The sequence below is a fragment of the Crocuta crocuta genome, unplaced genomic scaffold, assembly GCF_008692635.1.
Source record: "Crocuta crocuta isolate KB4526 unplaced genomic scaffold, BGI_CrCroc_1.0 scaffold197, whole genome shotgun sequence".
Taxonomy (NCBI): Eukaryota; Metazoa; Chordata; class Mammalia; order Carnivora; family Hyaenidae; genus Crocuta; species Crocuta crocuta.
Window position 1 is genome coordinate 3017546 of NW_027532002.1, and position 20107 is coordinate 3037652.

Sequence of the window (20107 nt, forward strand, 5' to 3'; positions counted from 1 at the left end):
TTTTGTAATAGTATGTCACCCATGGGTTTAACGTGACTGTCACAGATTGGTAGAATGAGACTCTTCCTGGAATTGGTTTCAAGTGAAGCATCAATACAATAAATATTAGATTCTAGAGACACAGGTATAAACCTGTCCATCACTCTCAAACACACAATTTATAGAGTTAATAAAAATCTCTCAAATTTTGGCTAGTTCAATGAGATCAAAGTATATAAAGCATTAGAGAAAAAGCTTTGGGGAAGAGTTCGAGGAAACATTTTTTGTTTGTTTTCTTTTTGGACAGACCTGTTGCCTTGCTCTGCTTCTTCTTATTCATCTTTCAGGAGCGCGTAGGGCTGTCAGAGGGCAAAAATGGACCATCTACTTAGAGGCCTGCTGGGCAGTAGCCCTTGGGGTAGATCGCCTCCAAGGTGTCCACTCAGGAAGTACTGAAATTCTATCCCCTGACATTAGCATACGCAGAAAACTAGTTCCTGATTTACAAGTGAGCAAGTAAGGCCAAGTGTGGGATGTTGTCTGAGCCTGCCATGGAAATGTTGAAGGAAAGAGAAGACCCAAACAGTTGCCTTGTTGAGATTAGACTGGTCTCCCAGGGTTTAGAGAGGCAAGGCATATAGGAGTTTCCCCACAGTGAGAGACAGAAGGGGTGGACATTAAGCTAGAATGGGATTGTTGAGGGTCCTGTCCGGTAGCGCCAGCTGGAGGGGTAAGGAGACAACCCAGGGCAGCTGGAGGGATGGATGGTGGGAGTTGGGGGGCGTACCACCAGGTGATGGAGGTCTGAGAAAGGAGTCACACTTGGCAACACAGGTTAAATTTTCTTCTGCTTGAGTCAAAGAAACTGCAAGACAGAGGGTGTGGACGTGAAACCTCCGAAGGGTCCCCCAAAGCACTTTATGGGAGAAACAGAAGACAGCTTTCACCAACTGTGGGGCCTGGCCCATAAAACATAATTTCCCCATCCTAGAGAGAATTGTCCTCTTTCTCTTTTAAGCTTCCCTCACTAGGACCTTGCTGGAGAGTAATACAGGTGATAGAAAGTCCAAGGCCATGCTCCCTGTTCCGAGAAGCAGGTCCACATTAGCGGATGGAAGAAAATGTTATACTAAGCTAGTTTTGGCATTTTGATGATGAAAAAGAGCTGAGCTTCATATATTCTTAATTGAGGGTGTTTGCTACTTAAAGTAAATGTTGCATTATTTCCTAAGAGTGAAGGAAAACTCAGGAGTTTGCAGGAAAAAGATTACCATAGACAAATGATTATCACCATGGATAACATTTAAAGTGGGGAGGGGGGGTAAAAATTAAACTGTGTTTTGATTCCAATGCACACATCAAGCTTGTTCAATATGCCAGTGGCATAAGGAATATCAGTCAGTCTCCTTTCTTAATGCTCCAGTAAGTCATAAAAAGAAGTTGTCTAGGTCAGAAAGTTTGTTAGGCTTTGATTTTTATTTCAAATGTTATTTAAACCCTCATGAGTTGTGGAACATCCTACAATATTTCATATGCCTTTGGATGAGAAAGCTTGAATCATTGAACATAAGGTGTGGAAGGAAACTCACAAGTCATCGTGTCTTACCCCTCACTTTACAGATAAGGAAACCCATGGCATAGAGCATTTAAATGACTTGCCCCCCAACACCACTGCTGGTTAATTGCAAAGCAACTTCTGACACACCACACTTCCTTTTCTGATCTGCTCCCAAATTTCCACAGCCTGCTGTAGCTACACCCCCAGTCTGAAAGGAGTCTGAAAATAGAAAAGAAGTGGGCAATTTTCCTAACAATGCTAATCAGAAGTTACAGTCTTGCTAAAAGAGTGTCAGAGGGTCTCACTAAGCAAGCTTTTAGGGAATGTAGGAAGTTAATTACCTTTCTTTGCAATTCATTAGTCACCGTCCTTGTAACCTGAGGCTGTTTGAAATACAACTTGTACTTAGTAGCATGGATTCAGAAGACTATAGGCATTAATATGTCCAAGAGAGCCTCTTTCATCTAGTTTATTATATTTTCCTTTGACAGGCTTAAACGATTTTTAGAACTTATCTTCGTGTTTAGTTAAAAATAACAAAACAGCTAGAATCACCGGGAGAGAATGTTTTGATTGGAATTAATGATTACTTAGTATATCTCCTTTAAATGAACATAAAATGGAGCTTATAAATTTAAGTGGCTTCCAGAGATGAAATTGACTAGACCTTCAAATCCAGGATTGAAGAAAGGATTGTTTGTCCCCAAATAACTCCCTTAGCAATCTGCTACAACATCATTATATGTACCCATTGCTTTAGGGTAAAACTGTATGTCATCTAAGGATTCTAGGAAGATGCAAATACATTACCTGGAATGTGACATCAGCATTTCCCAGTGTTCCTTAAAGAGATGGCATGATGAAGAGAAATGTCAAATAGGTCAGAGACTGGCTGGGGTTGGGTGGGAGTGGAGGAGATGAGAAATATTCTGGGCAGCCGACTATCCCTGGACAGACAGAGGAAGCATTCAGAGAAGGAACCAGAGGAAAGAGAAGCTGAAAGAATGTAGTGTTTCTTAATGTGCTCAATATAATTAGTCATTAGGAAAATGCAAATCAAAGTCACAATAAGATGTCACTTCACACCCACTAGAATGGTTATAATAAAAAAGATGGGCAGTAGGTGTTGGTAAGAGTGTGAAGAAAATGGAACTCTCACACATTGCTGATGGGAATGTAAAATTGTGCAGCTGCATTGGAAAACATTTTGGCAGTTCCTAAGAGTTATAGCGCTTCAATAAGGCCAGAATTTCCACTCCTAGGTATATATACCCAAGGTAATTGAAAAAATACATGTGTGCAATAGCTCATACATGAACACTCATAGTAGGGTTCTTTATAGTACTGATAAGTGGAAACCACCAAATTGTCCATCAATTGATGAATGGTTAAACAAGAGTGGTATATCCATATAGTAGAATATTACCCTGCCATAAAAAAAAAAAAAAAAAACACAACAACAACAACAACGAATGAAGTACTGATTCATACTACATTATGGATGAACCTTGAAGTCATTACAGTTAAGTGAAAGCAACCAGTCACAAAAGATCACATGTTATATGATTTCATTTATATTAAGGGCCCAGAGTAAGAAAATCCATAGAGACAGAAAGTAGGTTTGTAGCTTCTAGGGACTAGGGGATGGAGGGTTGGGGTAGTAGGTCAAGGGCTTCTTTGTGGATGATGAAAATATTCTAGAATGACATAGCAGTAATGTTTCCACAGATTTGTAAACTATAACCAATTGAACTGTAGACTTTATGCATTTCATGGTATTTTAATTATAACTCAACAAAAAATTATAGAGTTAAATGATGCAGAGCAGAGAGGGGGCAGCTGCAGAGGTGAATTGCATGTGTAATGGAGATATCATGGATCTCAGGCAGAGGAGATTTCCTTAGATTTCAGCCATTTTCACAAGGAGGCAGTGCAGAGTTTCAGAGGCAAGAGTATGAAAATCCTTTTCCCAATTATTCTATTTTCTCGATAGAATAAAACTGAAGTCATCATCGAAGAGGAAGGTGGAAGAAGAAATTCGAGGAGGTTTGAGAAGGGAAGTGTGAATGGCACAGTATCCTTGGGAGAATGAGAACGTGATGTGACAAGAGCCTACCCGAGATTGGTGGTCATATGTTTAAAGTGAAATAAGACATCATGATTTCATGTTTTTCATTCAGCCCACTGATGCTGATGCAGAGTTGGTGGAGACTGAACCACACCTGGCATTTTCCAAGTGAGTGCAATATACTCTCGAGATTGTGCACAAGACTGATTGTAATGAGCTATGGAATCTCAGTGGAATAATGAGGGAATCGAGGCTATGAGGACATTAACCAAGAAAATGTGTTCAGGCTAATACACTGAAAATGCATTAAGGTGGGGGTAGTAGAAGTGGGCTGGAAATGTAGGAAGTAGAGATTGTCAGAATAGGGATGATGAAAATTGAGACCGTACAGTTGTTATTAAGGACAATGTCTAAGATTTATCTTTGGATATGAGTGGTTGAGATAAGGTGGAGAACAAGACCATTAAACGATGGACTCAATGAGAGGTGATTTAAAGTATGACTGAGCTATCAAGTGTCTCACCTTGGATGACATGTACTTGGAGTAAAAAGAGCTGCACATGACTGAGCCTGTCTATCACTGCAGAAAGATGTCCATTGATGAACACGGATCTGGGAGCTGGCAAAGCAGGTCACTGAAGTTTGGAAGTCAAGGGATGTCAGGATGGTGGTGGGACAGTTCTGATGACGGACACTGGGTCTAGACTAGCCGAGTCTTCAGCTGTAGTGCCAGAGTCCAGCTCCAGCTGGGTCCAGGGGTCCCTGAAGGATAGATGGTGTCGGCAAGGGAGGGAGTGAGAGAGCCCCGAGATTCTTTCTGATCACCAGGCAGGCATCTCTGCCCTGTCACTTTTGGTGTCTTTATTTATAGGTCAAACGTTAACATGGCATCAGAAAATGGAATTTTTACAATGGCTAGTTCTCTGTGATAAGATGTTTTGGAAAATGTACTGAAACAAGTTTTACAGAAGTATTCTTGCAGAACTGCCCCAATTATAGTGACGTTGAGTAACTAAGACAATAACAGGGGTTCACATTTTAATAACACTAAGTCATAGGTTTGTAGATACTCTTATCCATCTTCATCACAGCTGCCAGTGTAAGGGAAAGTGTTTGTGGAATGTAGGCCTTAGGGAAGGGACTGCTATACATCAGTTAGCAAAGGTATATGTAGTAACTTATGTTCTGCCCTTATCTGTTCCTTCTCTCTAAGTTAGGCTCTTTGTCTCTGGGCAAGACTTGATTTTCCAGTTATATTCTTTACGGCACCAGAGAGCCAGCCATACCTTTAAAGAGTTTAGCTCATTTCCAATACATAGAATAGCCTCTTCGAGTGCATTTACCTTTGTGTCTAGTTTTATGATTTCTTGAATAGCTAGGGCATGAGAGACATTTTTGGTTAGTTGATTTACATGTTGAGCTGTATGAACATCTTGGACTAACGCAACGGTAGCAACAGAATTGTACATGTAAAGGTCAATCTTTTATGAGTAAGGGTCATTAGCCTGTTCATAGCTCAAGGGAAAGTATGGAGGGAAACAGGACCTGCTGGAGACATGATGTCTGTTCCCTCAATTGAAAGAAGTTCCCACAATAAGTTCCTTCACAAGGTGCAACCATCATACCAGGGCCGGAATAAGGGGACAAGTCACTCCCGATATTGATCAACAAGGTACCTGGGGGCTGGTGCTCAAGCAGAAATACAGTGGGGGTGGATATCAGTCGTCATCTGATGGCAAGAGACCACGCAAACTTGCTTTAACCTCACCAGGAGTTTTCTTGACTAGTGGGTTCAGAATGGCTCCCAACACTGTAGGGAGAGGTGCTAATGGACTGAGCAAAATGAGGTCAGCCAGAGCTGTAGAGTCATAGATTTAGGTGTGTATGTGGAGTCCTTACTCTTTCTAGAAGCAGGTTCTGACTATGCTTTCTTTCCTCCCACAGAGATACTACATTCCATCCATTCATTCCATTTCACATTGTTTTTATCTACTCTCATAGCTGGAATTAACACATAGGTTCAGCTGAAATGTTTTGAGCTTTAGAAAATTAACTTGTGTAAATCGGAGAACAAAGTTGTCAGATTTAGGCTGAACTGTAGACCTGGGGGGCTTCAATGGCTCACATCTGGCACAGATGTGAGGACCCCACCCACTAGCTCAGGAGCAGTAAGGGAAGACAAGAGATTCATTATTTCTTTTAGCAAATATAAGGGTGTACTTTATAACATTCAAACTCTGATGAATCCAAAAAACTAAGGACAAAAGAGACAGAAAACAAGAAAGCATTTTGAAACATTCTTAAAATGCTCAGTCACCATAAAGCATTTAATCACAAGTAGGTTTAAATCAAGGCTTTCCCACTACTTGCTGTGTGACCTTGAACTATTTTCTTCATCACTGAGGGCTTTAGTTTCTATTTAAAATGTGTTGGAGTCCACAACACAAATGTACTATTGGCTTTATATTTACGTATTTTATTATTTACAATTTCATACTTTAAAAATAAGGCAGAGGGGTGCCTGGCTGGCTCAGTCAGTAGAGCATGCAGCTTTTGATCTTGGGGTTGTGCGTTTGAGCCCCATGTTGGGCATAGAGATTACTTTTAAAAAATTAGAGAAAGATGAATACTCCATTATTTTACAAGGTAAATGCATTACATTGTTGCTTTCTTTGCAAATTAAATAATCTGTCTCCAATATATAACTAAGCTTTCCAAATCTGAATGCTGGCTTATTAGAGCTTTATCTCATTAGCCCCCTGTTCTTATCTCCTACATTAAGTTTTGGGATCTTTCACTCGGGCACTTGAACAGACTGTAGTAGATAGGGATGGCTCAAAAGGCAAAGGGAGGGATGTTTGTACCTCAACAGATTTCCTTTGTTTGGATATTTGGGATGAACATTGGTCATGCTGTTGTGGGTTCAGGCTGTATGGAGGCGAGGAATAAAACTAGATAGTATTTAAAGATTTCTTGTTTTGACTTTAGAATGATGAGTACGAATTTTCATTTATACATCTTATTTCTGGTGGTGTCTGGCATCTCCCGAGAGCCTTTTTGTTGATGAATTGCACACATCATGTAGTGACACTCAATTTGCCACTGTTCTGGATTCATAAGGTCAAGGTTTTAAATGAGGTCTTCATTGTTGCTGTTTCAGGCACAGGAAGGTGGGAGGGGATGGAACTGTGTACTCCGCCAAATGGACCACTATCTAGTCAAATAGGACTGACTCTAATAGTCCATGTGATGCTCATTTCCCTGGCTGGTTGAACATGGCAACCAGAGCCTCAATAGGAAATTTGTTTCAGTGCTCCAAGACACTCTTGGGAAAAGGTGACTTCAAGGGGCCCATTTGTGTGTTCAGTTAATAGGTATTGATCTCCCAAATGGTGCTTCGTTATGGGTACTTTTCCCAGTTAAGAGAAGGTAGTACCTGTGTTATCAAATGGGCCAGTTTTTCCTATTCATTCAGTGCCTGGTATTTAGGTAGCATCTTCCTTGAAAGAATTAAAATTTTCATGTATATCTCATTTACTCCTAAAGTCAATGCTTTCCAAGTTCTTGAATTGGCTGGTACCTTAATGAGGCAAACTATCCAACAAGGTCACCATGCCAAGATTTCATACAAATTAATAAGAGTAACCACCATAGAATATGATTTATTAAAATAGCTTTGGTTGTCTTTTCTCTGCTTTCTCCTCTTAATTCTTTTCATGGATCTATCCAGGTCTTTTGGATAGCCATATGTTGGGAATTTGGGTAGAGCTGAAAGCAAAAAGACTCCCAAGTAATGGTTTCTCCTGAATTTGTAAAAGCCAAAACACTTTGAGGAGATAACTTTAAGTGTCCCAGAAGGAGAGTATAGTGATTAAGACTTTTGTTTTTGTTTTGTTTTGTTTGTTTTGAGAGCAAGGAAAGAGAAGAAAAATTGCCCAAGGTTGAGGAGGAAAAGAGATCCCTTTCCCTCAAGTAGGCCTGGGCTTTCTCCCTTGCAGAGTCCCTCTACAAGGATGGCTACACAGTCCATCTGGGAAGGCTGACCTCACCAAGTTTGCCATAGAAGATGCTGGGCTTGATGGGGTCATATGGTGTCTCTGTAATAACCAGTGGGGGCTATGTACCAAAGCAATGTCGTGGTGTTATGGAAAACACCAAGAACCTTGACTATTACGAGATAGTAGGAGGACATGGCAGTTGAATAATGTCAAAGTTGAATTTTGAACACATTCAGGGGTGGAGCTCAGATTCAGGATTAAAGTGATTCCAGGAATATATACAATGGCATAGTATTCAGCCATAAAAATAATGAAAGCTTGCCATTTGCAACAACATGGATGGAGCTAGAATATAATGTTAAGTAGAATAAGTCAGTCAGAGAAAGACAAATACCATATGGTTGTGCTCATATGTGGAATTTAAGAAGCAAAACAAATGAAAAAAGGAAAAAAGAGACATCCGAAAAAACAGACTGTTAACTATAGAGAAAAAACTGTGGTTACCACAGGGAAGGTGGGTGAGGGGATGGGTGGAGTAGGTTAAGAGGATTAAGAGTACACTTACCATGCTGAGCACTAAGTAATGCACAGAATTGCTGAATCGCTATATTGTACACTGGAAACTAACTTCACACTGCATGTTAATTACACTGGAATGAAGATAAAATAAGAAATGAAATAAAAGAAAAGAAAAACTTTTTAAACTTAAAAATTTAAACGATATAAAGGCAAATTATGAAACAATTTTTCTTACGCGTCTATATTTGTGAGCTCATATTCACTCCTACGACACTAACATTGCAGATAGCTTTGCAATTTTCAAAATTGTTTCTTTACCTTAATTACTTATGCCTTAAAATAAACATATGAATAAGCACTATTATCAGCCTTGCTTTACAGATCAGAGAAATGAGATTCAGAGAAGTGGAACAATTTTCCCAAGAACACACAGCCAACTAGTGGCAAGGTCAAGAATCGAGGTGAGATACATCTGCCCCTAAATTTCCTGTTTCATTTCAATATAACATGCTGCCTTTCTAATAGGAAAATGAATACCGTTCATTAGGTGCTCCTGACAAGATGGCTGGAGTTATTTAAATACAACTGAGTTGCTAATTTAATTCACATTTAACAATAACAAAATCAGACCTCCATCACAGGTTCTCAGGTTCCCTGTGGAAGAAGTTTACTTGGAATTTTTTACCCAATTTGAGACCCAGGATCCTTCTCAGGCCCTGGGCATTCCTCTCTTCCCCCAAGGAAGCTGCCCCTCCAGGTCTATCCCTTAGGGCTTCACCACTGGTATCCAGTAGAACATTCTTCCCAGGTCTCCCTTTCCTTGCTGTCCCAAATACAAACACAGGGCTCTCTTCTTCTGCGAAGCTATGATTAACCTACAGGGAGAGTCAGTTCATGACCACTTCTAACAGGACGTTGTTAAAAAGCTTATAAATTTCTTACAGCAGTGGTCCCTGCTCTCTTAGTGTGGCAAATGTGACCTCTTAAACCTGAAATCTTCAGTTTTCATTTTGCTTCCTGAGCTGCAGATATTACCCAAGAAGAATAATAAGTACCATCACTTCCTTGCTGTCCATAACCTGCTTTGGCTTTACTTCCCACAATGTCCAACCTAGAATCTGTGGCTCATCATTTCCAACCTTATCCTATTCCTTCATTCTCCTTTCTTCTTATTTACCTAATAAAACACCAACCCTACCTGAACCCCACATCCTCCCTTCCCATGTCTACACCAGAACAGCTGAACAAAACAGCTGAAACAATGAGATACGACAGCTGCACCAAATCTCACAGACTAGACAATTGGTTTCGCAATAAACTATGACCCCATATCTCACATGAGCCTTCAACAGTGCTGATCAATATGCTTCTTTTCTCCAGTCTTGGATTTTGCTAAAAAAAGAAAAATGACTTCCTATCTTGTCCTGTCTCCTGACGTGTTCCAGGTTCCCTTCTCCCTCTCCTCTCTCGGACAACAGCCATGGTCCTTAATTCGTCCTACCAGTGCCACACCAGAAGCAAGTGCATCCATCTTCTCCTTTCCTTTGGTCCCAGTGGAGGAAATGTTTCTCTTCCTATGCAGGTGCGTTCCCCAAGTCCATGTCCTCTGCCTCCTCTAGGCATCATCTCTGCACCACCAGTTCTGGCAACTAGGAATCATTCTTTTCACATATATTTATACTGTAATATCTCCCATCTTATTAAACCCCAATTCTCCCTCCCAACCCCCTCTGCCCTCAGAGAATGTGCTAGTGCTCCTCTTGACACCACAGCAAAACGTCCAGGGAAGTTGTCCATATGCATAATATTTCCACTTCCCTCCTTCCTGGTTTCTGAAGTCCCACCCACAACCCTTCCATCAAAACTTGTCAAGGTCAACAGTTACTTGCCTATTTTCAAAATCAATGCCCAGTTTCATTCCCTTATTTCTTTTGTTCCCTCAGCAGAATTCCATCCTACAGATGACTCCCTCATTCCTGAAGCACTACTCTCTTGACTTCCTTTCCAGAACATTCTCCTGGTGTTTCTTTATCTCACTGTCCCCAGTATTCTTGGTCTCCTCTTTCTTTTTCACTTGAATGAAATGTTGCCTTTCCTCCACATTCCGTCTGGGGCTCTTTTTCTTCTCTCACACTTTCTTCTGAGGTAATCACGGCCATTCCCATACCTTTAAATATTAGTGATATTTAAATCCCCAAATAGTAGTTCAGCTTTGTTGAGCTCCAGGCACTGATATCGAACCAGTCTTTCCCATTTAATTAAATGCCAAAAACCCTTACCACATCGGCCAAGCCAGAAATCTGCAAATCAGCCTGGTTTCTCCCTTCACCTCTACTCCTAAGTCACAATCCATTAACAGGGCCTATATGTGTATCTCCAAAAGTGCAACTATCTTCTTATCTCCCTCTCCTCTTAGCTCCATTCTTACTATCTTCTCTCACCTGGACTTTTGCAACTGTCTCCTGCTGTTTTCTCCCAATCCTGTCTCACTGCAAAACACTGTCCCATAGCAGCAAACATAATCTTTTTAAAACATGAATCAGATCATCTGACCCCCATGTTCTCTGAGCCCTCCAAGAGCTTCCCCTTTCACTAAAGGAAACCCAAATTTCTGATCATGCCCACAAGCTGCACGTGATCTGACATCTCCTCTTACCTTGTCCTGTGACCCTCACACACTTGCTTACCCTGTTCTAGTTACCCTGAATCTCCATTGGGGCCTCTACACATGCTGTTCTTTTTGCACGTAACTTTCTTTCCCAGACTCATCTCCCTGCTGTATTTTCTCAAGTCTTAGAGAAGACATCCTTGCCACTCATCTAGAATGTTCTGAACCTCAGCTCCTTATTTACTTCCTGCTTTGGAAGTAATCACAATCAATGATGTTTTATTTCTTTGTTCAATTACTTGCTTGTACTTGTTTACCTGTTTCCACAATAGAGTGACAATTAAAAATAGGCCAACGTTGGTATTGAGCTTATAAAGCATTCAGATCTTCTTCCAGATCCTACCATCTATCTTTAAAAAATTTTAAAGCCCTAATTCTACATCATAGATATCATAGGTGAGGAGGGAGAGGTTTTAGTCATGGCAGACTGAGATCCATTAAATTCAGATGTCCTGGCCCAACTGGACCAGACCAGATCATAGACTTTCAACTTGACTTCTTGAGCATGGATCCTAGGGAGTTCTGTTATGTCAGATCAAGTGGATAGAAGTCACACTCCCTCTTTATGCAGACTGATTGACACCCACTCCAAAACATACAAGTCTATCATTTCTGACCATCTGTCGTGTCTGACCGTCAGTGTTACACCTTTTAGCACCTTCATGACTAGTTTGAGAATCCAACCTTTCCCTGATCTGATTTTGTGGCTTAGCTATTAGCCATTATGAAAATCAGAGTTAACAGATCGAGCCTGAAATCGTTGGCTGTGCCATATGGCCAATAAAAAGATAATGATAACTGATGCTTTTAAAATACACCTTGGCTTTGACTCTGCATGGCCAATGAAATCATTTTTTCCCCCCAAGGCCAAATACCTGTGCAGGCATCAGAGGAATGTACTTCATAACTGACTTCTCATTGAGTTATGTCTAGGAGGGCTTTCTGGTCTTTTTAATTAAATCTGCATGCCTATAAAGTTTCAAACTTCAGTAACTCATGATTTAGAAAAATGTAGGAGATGTATCTCTCCCATCAACAAAAGTTATTTAGAATCATGGTACTCCCTACAAGATAATATACTCAGCAATAAAAAGAAACAAACCACTGATACATGCACCAACATGAATGAATCTCATATACATCATATTAGGCAAAAGAAGCAAATTTCAAAAGCTCACATATTGAGTGATTGCATTTATACGATATTCTAGAAAAGACAAAAGTGCAGGGACAGAAAGCAGGTCAGGAGTTGTCAGGGCTAGGGGCATGCTAGGGGCATGGTCAGGGCTAGGGGGGGTGGTGGTGGTGGTGGTGGTGGTGGTATTGACCGCAAAGAAGCATGAAGGAATTCTCTGGGATAATTGAACTATTCTGTATCTTCATTATGGTAGTGGTTATAGAGCTGTATGCCTCCTATGGTACTTTCTGTGTCGGCTTGGCTAGGCTACAGTATCCAGACATTCATCAAACACTAATCTAGGTGTTATTGCAACAGTATTTTGTAGATCTGGTTAACAGTTAAAATCATTTGACTTTAGGTAGAGGAGATGATCCCCGATAGTGTGGGTGGGCCTCATCCAATCAGTTGAAGTGCCTTAGGAGCAAAACAGGTTTTCCTGAGGAGGAAGAAATTCTGCCTCACTACTGCAGTATTAATTCCTGCCAAGATCCCCAGGCTGCTGGCCTTCTTCTGTGGACTTTGGACTTGTCAGCTCACACAATAGTGTGAGCCAATTTCTTGAAATAAATTTCTCTATCATCCATCTCTCTCTCGATGTGATTTCCTGCTGATTCTAATTCTCGAAAGAACCTGACTCATATAACGTGTTTATGCAAATTTATAGAAATAGTCACCTAAAAGATAAATTCTACTGTATGCAAATTATATCATGATGAATCTGAATTTTAAAACACTGATGCACAATATTAATCAGGATTCAGCTTTTAGGGGGTAAAGAGAATGTGTACGCCTGTGTGTGCGCCAACGAACACGCCTATGTCCGTGTATGTTTGCCGTTATGTGTGTTTCTGCAAAGGCTATGAGGAAGGCGGGTGAGTTTGAAAAAAAGTCTTTAATCATGAAAGCGGAGCAATGAAAAGAAGCTCTCTGTTTGTAGTCTGGGCTGATTAGGAGGCCGTTCCACAGCTAAAGGAGGCAGCCCTGGTGAAACAGGACACCAGTTGGTTTCTGTCAGTTGTACTAATGAGTCCTAACACTTGGGGAGGGAAGTCAAATTAAAAGGTAACTAGGATTTCTTGAATACTCCCTATTCACCAGAGGCCATGCCGGGCGGCTCAATGTGAACAAGGTTGATAAAATATGGCTACTGTCCTCAATGTGCTCATAGTCTAGTGGGGAACATAATTCCACATATAACTATCACCCTGGACATAGAATGTTAAGAGACATCAGCCAGATAAAGAAAATTCCACAGGAGGAAAGGGGGCAGGGATATAGTATTTGAGGGAGAAAGTCAAAAAGGACTTGGCAAAGTTGCATGTTAGCTGGATCAGGAAAGGAGAGTAAGATTTCAAGAAGCAGAAAAAGGAGAGGGTGTAGGGGGGATTTGGGGAGGAAAGTACAGGACAAAAATAAATAAATGAAAGTGCAGATCTAGGAAAACATGGACTCCAGGAACTGGGCGCTCCAGCAGGGACAAGGAAAGTAAGTCCAATTTCGTTATTAATTCAATAAATATGTGTTGAGGGTTTCCTCTGGGCCCATTGGCAAGAACACAAGGTATGCATATAAAAGAGTAAAAGACAAAACTGTAAAGGGGAAGGTTAAGGTGAAAACACTGGTTAGACAAGCCTTTCATTAGAAATAGTTTTAAAATATTCCACTTCCATTTGAGAAATGAATAAACCCTCTATTCAAGAAATGATGTGAGACGGCTCACCCTGTCCCTTAAGATCTAGTTGAGAGTTGCTCAAGCCATCATTCCACACCTTATTAAATGTCCCATGTCTTCCTCGAGGGGTTTGCTAATTCCCAGGTGCTTTGTCATCTTTACTTCTGGCTCTGGTTTTCCACCACCCTTGAATCCTAGTTTTCACATTGTGCCTTCCAGCTCTTCTACTACATGTACTCCACCTCCTCCCCAGCCTTTCTCGTGTCCCCAAGAAGCAGGCTCCTGTAAGTTTCCACTCATTCCTGCATCATCAATCTCTGCCTCCCTGCCGCCTTATCCAACCACATTCCAGTACCTTCAGACTTGAAAACCCTTCACCGAATGTCTTGCTCCGGCTACTGGCTTAATTCTGTGTTCCTGTTCATGGAAAAATATTCAGTATTTGTCTGTCCTCAGTGTCCCTACTTCCTTACATCCCTTCTTGTTATTTATCAGATGCACACAGTGTAAAGGAATTGTCATGGCTGGTCTTCTCGCTGGGGGCCCCTCAGACGTCAGTATCGAATGCTCAGGTTTTTAGAGAACATGAATTCAGCCTTATGTCTGAGGCAGGGCAGTGAGGGTCATGTCTGTTTGCCAGCGATCTGAAGAAGCAGGCTGGAGAAGGAACACTGAGGATTTCTATTCCATTTGTAGACTGGCACCAAAGTCTCTTGTTTTCAGCCCCTCACCTGGCCTGGTATCTCTTATTCTAGAGTCTTTCTGGTCATATTTCATAGGAACAAAAAAATTTCCTTTTCCTATGGGATATGTTGGAGGAGACCAGAACTGTCATCTGGCTATGTAGAAGAGTGAAGAGGAAACTGCGGTCCACAGAATGTCAAGCCAGTCTGGCACCTCTGGGTGGAGGCATCTAGAGATTAAGAATGAGAAGCTGCTATCACCCATCAGATGGAGAAGCCAAGGTGAACATCCTCTGGGTTGTTTGCACATGTGATGCCTCAGCAGGAACTCAAGGCTGCTGTCTACGAAGCTGTAGCCACCACCAATGTCTCCACCAAGTGCAGAAGACACATCTTCTCCCTACCCACCCCCTCTTCCAATCTCCTCCTTGCCTCCCACGGGCAGAATCTTCTCTTTGCTCCTCCAGTCTTTCCAATAACTTTATAATAAATGCTCTGTATCAAGCTCCCTTGCTTCAGTATCCTGGAGTGGCTTCCATTTTCTGGACTGGACAGGGATATGCACATTCTTCCCTGCTCTAGTGACTCTGTAACCAATACCACTGTGTGAGTCTTGGCAGGACTGTGTGCTCTCTGACATGATCTTGCTGACTTTTGTTCACTTGCTTATTGTCTCTCTTCCCACCTGAAGGCAAGGATTGAGACAGTAGGAATCTTCTACTTCCAGGTTTACCCTTGAATCCCCAGCACCTAGAATAAAATCTGCCTCGTAGTAGATGTTCAAGAATGATTTGTTGAAAGAAGGAACACACGTGAAAATGAGACTTAGACGTTTTCTTGGTTCCCATTCAAAAAGTCATCAACAAAATTCCTTTGGCCTTATGGGCTTAACTGATGGTGTGGGGGAAACGGAGGAAGTTTGCAGCTTACAGTCCGCATCTACTTTATGTCTTTCAGACACTCTGCTATTTGCCCTCCATTCTCTACTCTGCCAGCCCCAACCCCCCACCCCCAACACCTCCCTTCAGAGCACACCTCCCAAATCCATCCTGTGCAAGAACAGTCTCGTCTCCTCTCTGGCCCGCACATTCACACTCAGCTCAGGGCTGACCTTTGGTATACCCACACTTATCAACACTCCCCTTTTCCTAGACTATCAACCTCCCCTCCCCTCTGCAATGGAAAAGTAGCAGCAGACAGGGTATATTTTCCCCACCAATACAAACTATACTTCTTTTCTTAGAAGTATAGTTTCTGTTTAACACATTAAAAAAAATTCCAGTTTATTGCTTTTAGGTAGATATAAAATTAGGAAGGTGTCCTCAGATGTGGAGAATAGTGGCAGGTAAGGATGGTGGTCCCTCTTCTGAATCAAACAGTACATTTTAAGGGTAATTAAAGAAAATAAAGATCTATAGCCGAGCTCCTTGACTATTCCTTAAATGCATAGGCCTATTACAAATTCAAATTCAAGGAGGAATAAGAATGGTGGGCACATGATGTGACATTCTGGCCCTCCACCTTCTGGTTTAACAAAGAAAACTTCCAATTCAAATGATTGCTGAAGTCAAAAAAAAAAATGAAACTCGGCGAACGGTGTGTGTGTTTATGAGTGTTGCAAATCTTGATAGAAGATACACAATTCGAGACCTAATTTGAATGCACATCGCTGAGAAAATGTACGAACTTGAGGAGTAACCTTCAGACAAGGTCGGAGTCAGTAGCAACTTCACCGCTGGGAACCAATCACAAGACTGGCCATTGCCAAGGAGGCTCCGAGGCCCGGAGGTGTAAGCTGGCAGAGGTGATGGAGAGGGAAGGAAGCTGGGAGAGAAAAAAAGAAAAGGAAATAAGGATATTTGAATACCATCGGACGTCGCCTCAGGTACATTTTGCTGTCTTGGCTGTGTGAGTCAGCCTGGCCGCAAACAAGCTAAAAAAAGGCACGGGTAGGGCCGGCTGCAGAGTGAATATTTTGGGTCCGCAGCCCTGCCCACGTTGGAGCTCCCGGTGCGGCAGCTGCGCTTTCCCTAAATCAGGCACGGGCTGCGGGCGCCCCCAGGGTCCTGTTAGCGCCTCTCATCTCTGAGGCACCCCCCCTACGAAAAGGGGGTGGGGGGAGTCACTAGCTTATTTGCATAATAGTCCTTACTCCCGTCCTCCGCGTTTCCGAAAATGAGAGTTGAACATCAAGTAGAAAATCTTGTTAATCAAACTCAATGCCTTGCTTAGCCAAGGAAACGGAGTAAATGAGCTGCTGCGGTAATCAAGTTTCAATTCTTATCGAAAGCCAGGGGCAGGCCGCCCCAAAGAGTGGAGGTGATAAATGTGGGCAAGTCTCCCCCTAGTGGACGAACGGCATCACCTTTCCCTTGCAAGCCGGCCTCGTCGAGGGAAACAAAATCTACCAACAGCCGGAAGAGAAGCAGCAAAGGAAGCAGCAAACGTCTCATTGTGACAAACATTTCAGCCTTGATTTCTAAGGGGTTCTCTTCAGTGGGAAAACAAAACTGAGTTGGAGTTTTTACACATCATTTGAGAATTTTTCGCGTGCTAGTTATTCCACAGTTGGATTCGACTCCCTGCCTCACCGTGCGGAGGAGTAAGCGGAGATTGCCATGTTCTAGAATTGGTTTTGAAAGGCCTGGGCCACTTCTTAGGGGGCGCTGTATTCGGGGACAAGCCAAGGAGGTCTGTGGCCAATAGTGATTGGGGAAAGATGATCCTGCTTTCACGGACAGCATGAGTACCTGTGTCCTTGCCCCTTGTAGGTGGCATGTCAGTAACCTCACCAGACCGACAGTCTCTGGTGGGGCATCCTTGTATCGGCGTCTTCTGCCAACTCTACCCCTTTTTGAACCAGCAACCATGCCCTCCACTCTTCCAAAAAGAAAGGGTGAGTCACCCATTCCCTCGACTAATCTTGACCTGTCCTTCCAAAGTCCTCTCCAATTATTCTTGACTTCCAGTAGGGAAACTTGAATCTACGGATGGCCCTCAAAAGAGTTTCTGGAATTCTGAATATATCTACATGAGCACTTTTGTAGGTGTGTGTGTGTGGATGTGTTTGTCTTTTGGGATGAAAGCTTACACACTGGGAATTCATGAGATTTTCACCGTATCTGTGACCTAAGAAACATTATAAAACATTGATGAAAAAAATTTCGCTTCCCTGGAAATATCACTTCACTAGCCACAGCAGCTATAGGGTACTTAAGCTGTAGAGTCAGAATGTCTAAATTCAAATCCAACTGAGATTCGTTAGGAAAGTAACTTATCTCTCCAAGCTTCAGTTTCTGCATCTGTAAAATGGGAATGATAACCATAGCATTTAATCCACTGACTTAATGCAAAGATTAAATGATACAATGTAAACAGTGCACTTATTGGCTTTCTTGACACATAATTGACTCTGTAAAGGTTGGACTTTATTACTCTGAGGAACTCCTTTAGACATGTGTAAAATGTTAGGTTCTTTAAAATCCCAGGGAGTGTATCATCTACTTTCCAACAAGTTTATGATGTTTTGGATGAGACAGAAGGGTCATTTTTTTGTCTTTAGTTAGGAAAATATGTAATTTCTTTAAAATAACTTAAAGTATCCAGAGTGATGAACTAGATCATAGACTTTTATAATGATATAATTTTAAAACAAGTGGATATGTGAATTATCATCTAATCATATCTCCTTCAATGCTATTTTATAGATACAGTAATCAAGATACATCTTGAAAAATGACTTGTACAGGTGACTCCAATTTTGTGGCCAAATCTAGGACCTCATTCTGAGCTGGTTTTACCACAGCTCTCAAAGAACTTTTTAGCCTTTTTTCCTCCCATTTCATGAGATTCTCAAAGATCTGTAAAAGAGAAGATTGAGAATGGCTGTCCTGTAGGAAACATCACCATCTATCAGAACTCCATTCAAATCCCTGACTTCCTAGACCCTTTGGCTCAAAACTAGTTTGTTTTTTTTTTCCTCTGAGCATTGTGTATCCCAGTCTCCTCACTGTTTATCTTAGTTTTATGATGCATATCACATTATATTTCTCTTTTTGTCCCACTAGAGCATAAACTTCTTGAAGACAGGAGATATGACCTTGAATCTAATAGAATCTGACAAAGTAATGTTTCACGAAGGAAAGGAGAGAAGGTACAAAAGTTTTGAAGGGCACCTATTTCACTGATGAACTTGAACCTGAAAAACTCCAGAGGACCTAAGAAAGGCCCATTGCTCATTGCTGACACTTTGTCCTGGAGTCATCTGGAAACAATATAAAATATAATCAGCCTGTAATCAGGGCCAACGGTACAGAAAGGTTAGAGCTGGGCTGTGAGAAAAAAAATTCAAGGCCCGTTCACATCTTAGGGATAGTACTCTAGAAACTCAAAAGGACAAAAGATGAGATCCAAGCCTGAAAATAGAATATATGGCAAGGATTTGTTCATAATAGCATGACAAAAGCCTGCCTCCTTGATCTAGACCCCCAAGTGAAAGAACAGAGCTGAAAAAAAATACCAGACTTGGTCCATACATCTGAGATTGGACAGGACTGAAGGAGGGGCTGAGAGTCCCAGCTTTGAAGATGAGAACCCATGTGGGAAGAAGTCAGGTAGGATCCAGTACTCCCTGCTGTGTCTCTACTGCTGGATCTCAGCCTTTCCTTTTACTGCACCTCAAATTGCACTATGATGGGAGAGACATGGCCACACTTTCTGCTGGGGCAACAATTGTCTTCTTGGAGCAAGGGCTGTTAGCCTGAACTTGAATCATTCTTTGCCTCGCCTGAAAGAATACACATAAAAAGGGGCCCTAGCATGTTGTGTGTCTGAATAGAGGATTTGTAGGTTTCATGAGCTTCCCGGGGAGTCTGTGACTAAAAAGGGGTGAATAGTAGCTGCCTTAGTCTCTCAAGTCCTCACCGATCCCATAAGCTTTTCAGATGTCTAAGAGTGACAGTTTTTTTAATCCACCCCCAGACAGTCTTCTCTTTTGTCAGACCAGGACCTGCAGCCACCAATGTCTCTGGGAAGATTCCCCAAAGTTGCTGCACATCCAGCGTTCTACGAAGAAGATTCTGGATGTCTGAAAAGGCTGTTTGCCAGAGATTCCTGAAGGAGCCTAAATGATCACTAACCCATGAAACACAGTGCAAACTTGTTGACCCCAAAGTGCCCCTTTACACAACAGATAGAATAGCTTACAGAAAGTTTGGGTAATGTACTGACTGACAATCATTAGGAAAGAATTGTGATGCATTCGTTTTCAAATAAAGCTTTGATCTTGACAAAGGGCAGAGGCAACTTACTTCATTTTATCATTAAATTATCTGGAGACCTGCTTTTCAATCACTGGACAAAACGGGTGATGTGTTTGTATCTTTTTGACCAAAGAAACGCACATTCCAGAACAAAAGGACATTGTCAAGATTCCATGGCTCAGAGATAGAGAATTTACAGAGTGTTGTTTGAGGTTCCGGGGTTAATTAAGCACTGAAATTTATCTGAGAGTAGCATGTGATGGAACAATTTATTTTCTGTGGGCTTGAGATCTATTGTAGCCTTTAGTAAATTGCAAATGTTACCGCAGTGCCCAGGTCCCAAGAGTAAGAATAAAAGAGAGTAGTCTAAATGCTACTGAAGCTTCACTTGCCCAAATGAGCAGTTTTTGAAACAGCATGTGGGTCTCTCCTGGTGTTAGATGCCCAAATCAGCAAGGTCACCCTTCCATCCACCGTCTCCTGAATAAAATCTGCTCTGAAGAAGGAAAGTAAATGTCAGT